This window comes from Ambystoma mexicanum, chromosome 1q (genome assembly GCF_040938575.1).
Source record: "Ambystoma mexicanum isolate Mex_15411 chromosome 1q, UKY_AmexF1_1, whole genome shotgun sequence".
Taxonomy (NCBI): domain Eukaryota; kingdom Metazoa; phylum Chordata; class Amphibia; order Caudata; family Ambystomatidae; genus Ambystoma; species Ambystoma mexicanum.
This window is the reverse complement of record NC_090922.1, coordinates 499,971,001-499,985,532: the sequence shown is the minus strand read 5'-3', so window position 1 is coordinate 499,985,532 and position 14,532 is coordinate 499,971,001.

Below are 14,532 nucleotides of genomic sequence, written 5' to 3'. Positions count from 1 at the left end.
TCCATGAAGTCCGCTAGGTAATATTGGTGCCGGAAATACCGACTATTATTTGCCGTTAAGGTGCCTGACTGAACTCCAGCTCTTGGCTGGAGGTAAATCAGGCACCCAACCCGCAAACTTGTATTTGTCTGGTGCAGAAACGTGCTGGTATACGATAATACCAGAACATTAATTCTGCACTGGCCAACTTGTAACAAGGCCAGACTTTACAAAAACCCTGCTCTCCCCTTTCCGGTAAGGTGTATCCTCTATCTGCAGACTGACAGAAAACATTGCCACATAATGATATTGGTGGTTCAGGACGTGACAACTAGGATGTGCACATCAGCTGATTTTCCCGCAGGAACAGTCATCTAGAGGAAGGGAGCTTGACAACCTTCAAGGCATCATGTCTGCATGCAATACTCCCTAGGACCCAGAGGGATACAGGACCGAATATCCAGCTCCTGCTAAGAGAATGTGTCCCACTGCTTTTGTTTTATTTTGCTACTAAGCTTCAGGAAGAACGTGGACCACTGGGCCCAAGATTCAGTGTGAGGAGACCCTGCTACTTTTGCCACACAAAGGCGTGCTTCCCCAAGAAGAGCTCAGAAGAGCAGGGGAACAGGACTACTCCTGTTACACCAAGCAGTGGAGACCTCACCCTGTATCAGAATCCCAAGAACGTACTCACCCCCTGATGTGAAGAAACCCTTCAGTAGGAGACAGCTTCCTCGCTCCTTGTTCAGGTATCTTCTCCGGGTTACTACTGTGCTGATTCTCTGTACCCCACATCCTTGAATCAATAGGTGAAAGGTACTGCAGCCATTTGGGTGCCGCCTCAATTCATGAGGTAAAGGTGTACCAAACAGTCGCACTTTCCAATGTAGAGGAGCAGGTGGACATGCTGGCCTTAACTCCTGTCCCCTCATCGCTGTCTTACTGGAACAATAGGAAAAGAGCCCTGTATGGGACCTGATGTGTTGCCTCAGTGCTGCATCAAGTGTACGAGAGATGCAATGCACTCAGACAGCCGTATTGAATGTACCCTCACACCGAAAGTGTGAAAGGATGCTGTGTGGAAGGATGTCAGCACGCGCCTATTGTTGTGTAATGCCTGTCTGTGGTGTGTCTTGTGTGTGGGTGGATTGGTAAAGGAGGGAGGTGTGCTGTGTAGTGCTTGTCTGTGATGTGTTGTAGCTGGTGATGTCATGTGGAATGTTGATGTATGAGTGGTGGAATGTTTATGGTGAAGGTTCCCTGTGGTGGCAGTTAGATCTGGCCTGCCTGGGTGATGGAAGCCGGTGTTGTTATGTACTTACCTTCTTATGTCCTATTAGTAAGTGTAACTGAAGAACCGGTATTAAACCTACTATAAGTAACCTAAGTGAGCCTGGAATCCACTTCTTTACATTGTCGACGAGGATGGGATAAATGAAATGGAGCAATGTTCCAGGCTCATTAAACTTGCTTCTTATAAGTTTATTACCAGTCTTAGAGTTACTGTTACAGATAGGACATGAAAAGGTATATACAAGACAACACCGGCTCCCATCTGCCAGGCAGGCCAAATCCACCACAGGGAACCTTCACCATAAACATTCCACAACTCATACATCAACATTCCACAAGACATCACCAGCTACAACACATCAGTGACAAGCACTACACAACACTTATGGACATCATGGAAAGCTAAGTGAAGTCTGACAAGAGCAGAGTGACGTCATGAAGAAGAACTATAAAGATGCACTGAAACAATGTAAGAATGCACAAAGATAAAGATGTAACTGAAGCAATAAGAGAAACATGTGCCCAAAGATGAAGAATTCATATATACAAAGAAGATAAAGTAACTTGTCAATCAATAAGTGTACATACACAGCAACCCAATTTGGATGAGACATATAGAAGCTTGCTTTTAGAGAAAAGCATAGGAAAATGTATTGCTTCTAGAACAGAATGATGGGAACATGGACGCTAGACTCACATTAAAATCATTCAAGCTACCTCGGAGATCGGGAGTCCATTCTGCTTACATGCTGCTAACGAGTGAAGATTCGAAGGTTGGGGAAGCATGCCAACCAATGAGAGGGTCTATGAAGCAGCATGCTATACAATGCTGCCTGGGACAACCCGCTGCTATGTTCTGCTATAATCAGTATCATACGTATTTAGAGGTGGTTCGAGGCATGCCTAATAGCTAAGGGGCAGCCAACGATGTTATTAACACTTATGTATCCGATAAGTAGTATATGTTCCACTAACCAATCCCTCTCCTCGATAGATTTTTGGTTTGCCATGTAGGATGACGTCATAGGTGATGTATTTCAGGTATAAGACCTGAATAATGAAATTTGTCTGTGTGTATGCAACTTCTGCCTGATGATTGTTATATATCACCCCACTCTTTTATTCTGTCAGGTTATTTGGGTCTGAGATCTTATTGGTAATTCTATCTAGCACAAGAGACTCTTCAAGGTGCTAGAGCAGACCATCTTAATAGCAAGATGCAAGCCAGCAGCTCCGATCCTTTTCTGGTGCGAACTAGAACTGGGCAAGAGAAGAAACGGGAGGAGATAGAAGCGCAAAGATTGAAAGTACATAGGTTCCAAAGGAGGCAAGAGAAAGAAGAAATGAGAGAAACGAGGAGAAGAGAAGAAAAAATTAACAGAAGATGATGAGGCAGACTCTCCATCTCATAGGAGCATAGTGCTGATTGAAGCACAAGAACAATATGAGGAAGAGAGAGTGTCATAACAGCCCCGCCGGGAATACTAACAATGCAAACATGGATTGATGACTATGAGGCAGAAAGCATAGGACAAAATATTGGGGACCAATGTAGGCAAATAAGGGATAAAGACGGGTGTAAAACCCAAAAAGATGAAGAAGAATGCCTACCAAGGGAGGTAGATCAGATGATGTCATAACAAGCAAGCATAGAACTTTGTCTTTATTTCGTCTGGATCTTGCCGATGTGGAAGCGGAGAATAGTCATACAAGCCAGGCCATAATGATGTCAGATGAAGAAAGGGATTAGAATGAAAGGGTGCAAAGTGAAAGGTGCATGCAGGGTTTCAAAAGAATTGAGTGTAGGAAAAGGGATAACAAGGTTGGATTAAGAGTATCTTAAAGGAAAGAAAACACCAGAACCACTAACAAAGACTGTGGGACTGCAAGCACAACAGACACAAATGTGCAGTGCGGGGGCTGTATCTCTGCCTTCTATAAGTAGATTAAGGGCATTACCAGGACGAAGACAAATGGGTGAGAATAGCCCTTTGTTGAAAATGAGAAGTGTAGGGGGCGTCATTGTAGATCGGGGAGGACAACCACAGTATACTCCATGGCCACACATGGATAAGGATAATTTAAAATGTAAATTACTGAGTTTGACTTCCATTGCGGGAAAAATGGATTTATGAATTAGCGAGGATGACATCAGGAATGACATTAGCCATAGGCGACGTAAAAGGCCTGCAAGCAGCTATTCTGGGGGAGAGAGCTGACGACATTTGGAAGAGGTCAGGATAAACAGGTGTAACTGCAAAAAAACACGACACACGATGGTGAGCCATTTAATAATTACAGAACAGATGTATGGCGGTCGCTCTGAGTATAATATCCTGATACATCGGATATGGGTGCAATTATGAATAGGAGAATGGGGGAGGATGAAGACCCTGTCTCCTTTATTCAAGATATTAAAGAGCAGTGGCTTCTTGAGACCCTTGAACCATGGGATATAACAGTGGAATTAATTTACCATATTTTGTGTCAGGAGCTGCCTGATCCAGTGCAAAGGCAAATGAAGAATCAGGTGAGAATGGAAGCAAAGCCATGGCCAGAAATACAATTGACTATTGTGAATTATTACCGATTATTCCAGGAGAAGAATAGGAAGAAAGCTGAGAGTAGAAAGCAGGAGGAAGTGAAATTAGACCAGAATGTTTTTTCAAAATTAGCCATAGAAGGAGCGGTATTGACGAATAATGAAGGAGTAGTGACATAAGAGATGTAAACAGCACAGCCAAACAACATATCGTATCCCATGGACCAGGGTGGGTAGAATTTTTGGCCAAGAGGAAGAGAGAATTGATCTTAGAGTTGGAGGACGAGGTGAATTTCAGAACCCTTAGGGAGGAGGAGGATTTAATGGTGGACAAACGCAGCCATGTTGGAATTGCGGGAGAATGGGACACATAGCCAGGACATGTAGAAGCAGAGGGGGTATGCAGCAGAATTGGCAAGCTCCAAGAGGGGGGGTGGGCTATGCTCCGCAATATAATACAGAACCACAAGAATATTTTGCCCAAGATCACAAGCAGGGTCAAACATGTGTGCCACAATCACAACAGATACAGCAAATCCCAATGCAAATGCAAGCACCACAAATGCAACCACAGCAAATGCCTATGCAAGCACATCAACCACAGACCCAGCCGGTGCAGACACAACAGACCATGGTACCACAATGGACTGTGGATACTGGAGCTGCAGAATAACCCGCACCCAAAATAGGGAGTGTGACTGTGGTAGGAAGAAATCCTTTCACAGGGAAAGGGATGAATTTATATCTACAATAGGACAGCCCACATAGTGACCTGATGTGTTCAGTACTATCAGTGACACCGGACCCCCCAAGTGGAACCAAAGGTCAAGATGACTATAGAAGGCAAGACATTTACATTTCTTGTAGACACTGGAGCTACTCGTTCGTTTGTCCATGATGGAAAATACCCAATGTCAGGCATTGCCATGAATGCGCAGGGATTTTCTGGGGTGATGAGTTTAGTTCCTTGTACAGATGAATTACCAATCTCTATATGAGAACACAATATGTCAACGCCTTTAATAAATTCACTACAGACGCCAGTTAACATACTAGTATGTGACTTAATGACAAAACTGAACATGACGTTATCTTTTACTGATGACGTAATAGTGTGTTCTACCCCGGGTATACAATATGAATATAAGAGAGTTGATAATAACCTTTACAGGTCACAAGGCATTATGAGGCGTTCCTTTAGATCTGGAAGTGTTTTTGTATAGAGTGACTGTTTTATTATCATAGTTGCCTAGGATGGTATGTAGATTTTTGAGAATACCTGATGAGTTTGTGTTTAGACAAGAAATACCTATGGATGATGAAGAAGGGCAGATTATCCCCTCAGAGTTAGAAGCAGCAGTGTTCAGAGATGAAAGAGTGGTTGTCCATGGAAGAGATGATGAGGGAAGAGGTGGGGGATCGGTGATAGCTCTCAGTGAAGGATATAGTTTGACAGATTTGATAGACAAAGTGCTTTTTAGGGACAACTATTCAGACGATGAACTGGTGTTTTTTATAAGTCTCACTTATGGGGTTAAAATAGAGGATAGAGAAATACTGCAGCGCATTGCGATGGTAAAAAAAGAATTCCAGGAGGATTTAGAGAAAGTGGCAAATATTTTGCAGACCACAAGTCCATATGATCTGGGCCTACTGAAAGGAGTAGGAACAGTTAAAATCAAGCTCAAACCAGGAGCCATTTTATCTTGTGCAAAGGAATACCCAATGTCTAGAGAAGCAAATGAAGGAATATTTGAGACCATTTCCACTTTAATGTAGCAAGGCATATAGGTGCCATCCGATTCACTGTGTAACACGGCTGTGTACCCCATGAAGAAATCAACTTGGGGGTTGTGGAGTTTCATACAGGACCTTCGGCCCCTAAACAATATAGTTGAAGCTGAGTTTTCTTTAGTTCTAAATCCTGCCACAATAGTATGTAATATTCCATCCAAGGTTAAATATTTCACAGTTATAGATTGAAAGAGTGTGTTCTTTTCAATTCCCCTGCATGAAGATTCACAAGATTTGACTTCCTTCTTATACAGAACAATACACCTGAAACACACTCTTTTACCCCAAGGGTACTGTGAGTCTCCTTCAATCTTTAAAAGGGTTCTTCAGATGGACCTAGGTAATGTCCAGCTCAAAAGTACAATCATTTAGTATGTAGATCACATTTTGGTCTGCAGTGAGACAGAAGAAAGATGCAGAGAAGACTCAGTTAAGCTAATGACAATAGTCTCAGAGAAAGGGTTCAAAGTGGACAAAGATAAATTACAATACTGTCAGGAAGAGGTCTTGTACATAGGACAATTAATCTCTAAAGAAGGGAGAAAAGTGACACCTGAAAGAGCAGAGACGATTATGAAGTGAGGGAAATGCAGCCATTGCAGGGCCTGGGTTTTCGATTACAGTACTTATATTCAACCACTTTTAAAGGACTTAAAGATGCACAGGTGGACAAGAGTAAGATAACATAGACAGATGAAATGACTCAAGTATTTGAATAATTAAAAAAGGCAATCAGCACAGCACCTGTGTTAAGGATTCCAGGCTATCATGAAGAGTTAAATTTTTCTCTCATTTAAATGGAGAAGTCACAACAGCAGTACTTACACCGAAAATGACATTAGGACACAGACATAAACCATTGGCTTATTACAGTGGGATTTTAGATCCAGTTATGAAGGGACATTACTCTTCTGAACAATCTTAGCGGCTGCTGCATTCGCGGTTGAAAAAGCTTCAAGCATAACATTATTTGTAGAGCATGCATTATTTGCCATTTTAGAAAAAAAAAACAAGCACTATAACTGCACAAAGAGCATCTGGGTACAAAGTAATCCAGCAATGTTTATAGCAGAACCAGTAAGAAAGGATGATTATCTACATGACTGAAAAACGTATACTGAATTTTATGATGATATTCCCCAATTTAGAGAATATGCTTTCGGGTAGGTGAGGCTGTCTTTATTAATGGTTGCTCCAAAATTGACCAAATGACTGGAAAAAAGCATACTGGATCAGCGGTAATAAAGCTGAACCAAGGGTGAATTTGAGGTAGTGACAAGTGCGAGATTGCCTTTGCATTGCTCAGCAAAGACAGCAGAATTGGTGGTGTTTTTCGCCACACTCCAAAGACATGAGGATGAGGAAGTGTCAGTGTACTCTGAGTCCTTCTATGTGATGTCAACAGTGCAAGTAGGTTTGTCACGCTGGAAAAGGAGTGGCTTCCTACATGCAGACTGCACATTAGTGCAACATGTGGCCCCATGGAATAAACGTACTGAAGCATTACGACTCCCTTCAAAAGCAGTCGTAAAATGCGCAGCACACAACCGAAGAACAGACATAATTTCTTGCGGAAACAAAGCGCAGATTTAGAAGCCAAAAAGGCAGCCTATTTCCCAACCATTTATGATTTTGATGTAAACGATGTTAAACAGTTGATAGGACGATGCATGTTGGTAAAGGAGGGCTTTAACGTGCTATCAATTGTCCAGTTGATTGAGATACAAGGTCGAGCCTCACAAGAGGAGCATGACCTATAGAAGAAGTGCGGTTGTTCTTTATCCCAAACTCAGGCACTTTGGAGGCAGGCTAGTACTGGAAAGCTAGTTATGCATATTTGCTAGAACAGGTGGTACAATTTATTGTAAATTGAATCACTGTAGGGCACACTTTCTGAATGGTGAGATGAGCAATCCCTAGACCCAATTGCCCTTTTCAGCATCTATAGATAGATCATGTGGATATATTGCAGAGATGCAATGGCTATAGGTATATGTTGGTCATAGTATGTCCCTTTTCTAGATGGATTGAGACAGGTCCATGCACACACACTGATGCCACATGCGCTGCCAAGTTCCTTGTGTGTGAGGTGTTCCCAAGGTGGGGTGTGTGCGAGGTCCTGTGGTCTGACAATGGACCACATTTTGTAAATGAGTTGTTCGAGCAGATAACCCTTTTATTAGACATTAAGCATACATTTTCCTCCGCTTATCATCCACAAGTGAACAGTATTTGTGGGATACTAAATGGTCTATTGAAGGAGAGGATTGCACAACAAAGATGACCTTATAGAAAGGATGTCTACATTGCCTACTGCTTGTACTGTATGCTTTAAGGAATCAACCTGGCTCATATCACCACTTAACTCCTCATGGGTTGGTGACTGGATGCTGTATGAGAATGCCCCTTGTTCCTCCGACCAGATTAAAATGCGAGGGCATTAGGTGATGAGATGCATGATTACCTGAAAACAATGACTGCAAGTTTTTAATTTATGTCTCAACAGGTCAGTAACCAAAGGGAGGGATCAAAGAGAAGTGACAAAGATAATCAGCCCATTGATACAGAAGAGTTATTAAAGCAACCTTGTCTATATTCAGGGGACCAGGTGCTGATGAGAAAATGTGTTTGAACCTGGAGTAAGCCCCATTTTGAAGGACCATTCGAGGTGGAAGAAGTCACTCCAACAGCTGTCAAGTTAAAAGGAAGAAGAACCTGGCAGCATCTGCATGACATTAAGCCATATAAAGGAGAAACTCCAACCCTCATGCAACTACTGAGAACAAAGCAAGAGAAGAAGTTCCACGCATGAATACCTGTTCAATGACCAATAATAAGGATAAAGAGGATATGGACCACGTAGATAATTCAAATAGAAAGGAATAAAGACAAAGACAAGGATTTCAAAAGCACTGGAGCAGAAAAAAAGCAGACGAAGAAGCAACACTGCACCTCTTATGATACCCATTGTAATAATAGTATTCACATTTCTATCTGCTGTTTTTTCCTACATCTTTCCAGCTCTAATAAGAAGACATATACATGTAACAACATTTCTTGGTAATCCAAAGAACAATTACATAATTTTCAGAATCATCATTGCTATTCTTTTGCAGTTTCTAATATAAAGGTGTGATTCATTTCAGAATATGAGAGACTCATTTCCATCAAGAAAATCAATATGTTTCCATGGAATAATAATTATATTATCATTTTGTGCTATGATTTGTGTTTTTTTCCTCATTATTATGTATGTAAAAGGCTAGAAATCAGGATGGGAGATCCGTAGACAGCTGTCTTCTTTTGAAGCTATTTTATTTTGCCTTAAAACGACTTTGCACAGATAAATCGAATTAAACATTTACAGGACTTTTGATAAGCACGAAAGTATGGACAGGCATTTTTTCTTAAGGGAAATACAGGTGAGTATAGTCCCCTTCAATTATCGAGAGACAATTTCCACAGTGGTGCACGAATATACAATACAGGTAGGTAGTGACATAGAACTTGTGCAGGGTGTGACCCAGGACTGTAGTAGGTCCGGGGGTATTCAACAAAATAGTGTGCACAACACTATCCATCAACACATATATACAAAGGTTGAACAAACTACAGGCTATATGGTTGCTTCACTATAATAGTGAGCATTGGTGTACTGCACACCACAGGCACTTGTTCCCTTTATCTCCAATGGCAACATTATTTGAAAACCATGTCCCACTTCTAATCTCAGTCTGTCTGGATAGAGACACCTTCCTGGTAGCTTCTAATCTTCACTACCCATGCTATGCTATGTGTAGTGTTCTCCTTCCTTACAATTGGTCTACCCTATCCATGCTTGAGCACTTTTGCATTCTCTGAGACAGCTAATGTGAGTGATCTGCCTATTCTGGGTTAAATGTACCTTTTACACGCAGTCCTGCATTAATACTACAGGCTGCATACCGTCCCGGATGATATTGATAAAAAGTATCCTTTTTCTATACTAAAAGAGAAGCAACCTCTTCGTAAATTGCTAATGTTGGCCTTCAAATGCTACTTGTTTATCATTCTGATAAGAGCAACTATGGAGTGGGTAAGGGGACTTAAAGGGAGTAAACATGCTTATTTTGAATGCTGCGAGGCAGCAAATCAACCTATAGGTTGTGATCACGGGGGTGGGTGGGGCTGCCACCAGATATTCTTGATCACTTAATTCCTTTGGTTTGGGGGAGGGGGGTCCCAAAGATGTCCATGGCCAGGGCCCCAAAAATGCTTAAAATTGCCCTGCTTCTCCCACTGCTGGGTGGGCCACCCCAGTAGCAGCCACCCCATAAAACTAAGAGGTACTCCCCGTATTACTCCCTGAAACTGGCAGCTCCTGCCTTATCACTTACTTTCCTGCACACTTATTACTAAGAATCCTTCAGCGGGCCGGGTACTACTACTTTTTGCGCAGCTTGTGCCCTTAAAATCATATTTCCTCGTTTATTCTAATTGCCAAGCCAGTGCTTTTTAGATCCTCTTTGCCGGTTCCTTTGGTTGCATCCCTGGCCCACTTCTGTTCCCACCTCTCCTGCTTTAGATTGGTTCCCCTGGGGCTCATTGACCTGGACCCCTTTAGAACCAAGGTTTGCAGGGCATCTTGCCTAGGCAGCTAAGGAAGGGCAAAGTCAAAGGGTAACGCTTGTTTGATTCGTGCTCAAGCCCTGCACCTGGTCTAGTGGCCCAGTGAACAGTCTCTTCTTCTTCTCAATTATCAGAGGCATGGGCGGACCCATGCAGGCGCTTCCCCATCCTAAAGGATGATGTGCACTAGACCCACCAATCAATACCTAGCACACATAAACTCACAACTCCTCCCACCGCCCCGTCTGCCTCACAAAATACAACATCACACTGCTCCTCCTCCTGCCTCTCACCCCGTCACCTCCCAGCAAACCCCTCCCACTCAGCTCAGCCACACCCAGCGCAGTCAACCGAACCCTCATCAATTCTCTCTCTTCAACATGTCTCTCACACCTAAGCAAAAAATGTCCCACAGTCTCAGGCACCCCACACACCGCACAGTCCCTCGACTCACACTTCCCCACTCAAAACAGTCATTCAGCCCCACATGCCCTATCCTCAACCGATTCAGCATCACCTCCTCCCCCCTCCTCCATTCCAGACTCCCCGCATCCACCTTAACCGACACTTTCCCACGAACACCAAACATCCACCTGCCCTTCACCCCACTCACCCACCTCTCCTGCCACTCATCCATGACCCATCTTACCATCACCGCCTTCACATCATCCACACTCAAAGGCAACCTCACATCAACCGCTCCCCTCTTCATACCCTCACCCGCCGCCAGATCCACCAACTCATTACCCAAAATGCCACTGTGACTGGGGACCCACGCCAACTCCAAATCCATTCCCCAACGCACACACCGATCAATCTTCCTCCTGATATCCAAAATCACATCCTTCCTATCACCATCCCCTGCCACAATCGCCTGCAACCCACTCAATGAATCCGAGAACACCACCACCTTCTCATACCCCAACTCGCACACCCTATCAATCGCCAATACAATCGCCACCAACTCAGCCGTACAAATAGACACATCATTCGTCAGTCGCCCCACTTTATACTCCCCAGTGCTTTCCAAATAATACACCATACCCACTCTCCCAGATACAGGATCTTTCGAACCATCCGTGAACACCTTGCATCCTTCCTTCCCTGCCACATACGCCTGACCCAAAGCCTTGATCTCACCCCGCAAACCCCGCTTCTTCGATACCAAACTCGCCAACTCTAAACACACCTTTGGAGACCGCATCATCCACAACGGCAATCTCACCAAATCCATACTCGCCTACACCCCACTTCACCCCTTTCTCCCACATATGAAACCCCAAAGTGCCCCCCTTCCTCCTCCACCCGTCCCTATAGTAGTCAAACCTCCAATTATACTTCAAACATTCATGCACCGGATGAGCCACACTCTTCGCACTGCACTTCACCCACCACCTCATATTCAACGCATCCCTCCTCAACCCCAACGGAATCTCCCCCACAAGCACCTGCACCGCATTCACTGGAGAGGACCTCATCACACCCGACAACACCCTCAATGCCCTTGCCTGCACCCTATCCAACCGCAACTTCTGACTCGCTGTGAAACCCACTGCCACCTGACATCCAAAATTCATCACACTCAAAATCAACCCCTTATACAACATTCGTAAACACTTCTGCTGCGCACCCCACTCTTTCCCAGACACCGCCCGCAACAAATTCAACCTATATTTACACTTATCCACCACACCATCCACCTGCACATTCCAGTTCAACTTCCTATCCAAAATCACCCCCAAGCACCGCAACTCTTCTACGCTCTTTACCCTCACACCTTTCAAAACCAAGTCCAACTCCTGCTGCACCCTTCTCCTCGAGAAAACCATACTCACACTTTTATCCACAGACTCCGAAAAGCCCCATTTCCCACACCACTTCTCCATACGCACTAAGTGAACAGTCTCAACAGCAGGTAAGGGACATTTCCAATTTCAATATATTGTTGCATACCCAGACCCATTCTTCCTAGCCAGTTTATTGGTTGCTGATCCTAACCGTCATTTGCATAGTCAGTGTCACGTTCCTTGCGCAGAACATTCTCCTTCTTAATGATATCCTTAGAAGTTTGCTGAAGGCCTAGGCGAGGGATAAGGGGTGGGAACGTCCAAAGTTAAAAAGGGCTCTGAAAAGCGCTCTTTACTTATATTTCATCCTGCAATTGCTAGACCTGGACTTATAATACTGAGACTCAGTGGCACATGGTGCGTCCTCCGTCAGGACATGAGGCAAGAAGTGTGTTTTTTGCTGCTTCAGAGTCGAGCACAGTGGAAGGCACCAAGCAGATTTATTGAGTCTAAAGCTTGGGAGGTGCTTTGGGAAGGGTAATGAGAGTTAAATACCTCCACAGGTCAACTGGCTCCAAGCAAGAGAGGTGGGCATTGTGGGAGCAGAGGGAGAGGCAAGGTGTTAATTCTGATCTGTTGATGTTGTTCTGAATTACTGAGTGACAGGTTTTGTGTGACACAATGACCCCCTGGAGTAGTTAGTGGTAGATGTTTGCAGGGAAGAAATTGTGGAACTGTGACTCCAGCAGTGAGGGAGCAAGTTTGCAACACGTGTTTCAAGGAGTTGTGCCTGGGGCAGGTTGACAGCCAAGTTGGTGGAAATGACAAAATGAGGTAACCTGTATAATTTTTCATTAAGTTCTCTCAGTTGGTCAATTATCTAGAACATTTATATATGGCCTTTGTGAAATCAATAGCCTCTGCTCGCTGATCTTAACATTGCTGGAACCTGAAGTGAAGGGTTGCATGTGTTAATATCCCTGCAGAAATATCGCCATACAAAAATATCGTCATTTTTTGCAGTGATATTAAGGCATGGAACCTCCGGGGGACACTGCGCATTATTTTTAAAGGAGCGGGGGACACCCCCGCATCACCCGCTCCCAAAAAGCCCAAAACGTATCCCCCCAAAAATATCGCCTATGGCCGTTCCAGGCGACCATATATACAGCGATATATTTGGTGGAGATAAGATGTATTGATACCAAGTAAAGCACAATGGCACCATGATTGTGCTTTATAAGAGAGGTTTATTAAGAACACTGGCAATAACCCCCAGCATACCCTCCTCACAGCAATACACTTCACCAACTGAACATTGTGGAACCCTCGATACAGAATCATGTTGAACATTCCCTCACTCGCACTCCAGGTTCCAAATATCTTTTGTAAGCACTTCACAACACATCTCTTCCCCTACGCAATTCTATTTCTATTCCAAACTTGCCCCCTCTCACTCTCACCGCACCTTTCAACACCTTTTCCACAAACACCAGTTCTGAATGCAAAGAATCACCCTTCTTCTTCGCCATCCCTTACTCGATCCACACCCAATCACCACACACAACCTCCAACTCTCTTTTCATTCGCTTTTTCTTGTTCTCTCTTGTGACTCTCTTTTCTTTATTTACCTTCATCCTTTCCCTAAAAACCTCCACCACACAATCTGACTCTCTCGCCCTTCATAAACCAGGAAGGGATAACTTTGGTATTAGCTTTGTGTCCTCTCATTTTTTCAAAATGACTAATTTCCGTCTCCACATGTGGAGACATTCGCAAACCATACAATCTCTCCTGCACAGCGACCTTCCTATCTGTTCTACATAAACACACAATCCTTATGGCCTGCATGATACACCTGATAACCCTTTCCACCACAGCGTTGCATTCTGGGTGGTATAGAGCTGCCTTCTTATGTTTTATTCCACATTTATTCATATATTCCTGAAATTGTCCTCTAACAAATTGAAGACCAGAATCTGTAAGAATACTTCCAGGCAGACCTTCGCTTACAAATATTTCTTGTAAGATTCCATGATCTTCTCACCATTGATTTCCCTCACAATTTTGTACTCCACTCATCTGGACATCAGATCAATCAAGACAACAATATACCCCCGCCCCATCGAACACTATCCATCTCCGCCGGGCCCAAAATATCTATGGCCACATCATCCCAGACCTTGCAAGGCACCTCCGTTTCCACCTTGGGTTTTGATCTAGCAACTTCTCTCTTTCCAGATTTCCTACATTCCAGACATCCGTCCAATCTCCTTTCCACCTCACAGACATATCCAGGCCACCAATAATCACTCCTCAAAATGGCCTTGATACGAGAAATTCCTACATGACCCTCATGAGCTAGATCAATAATTCTGTCACGAATACCTAGAGGAACCACAACTTGCCCCCATTGATACAATAGCTCACCCACCACGGACAATTCATCTTAAACCTCCCAGAATTACGTCTCTCTGTGATTCAACATACCTTTTAACCTTTTTTATGTTTAAATCTCTATTTATAGCC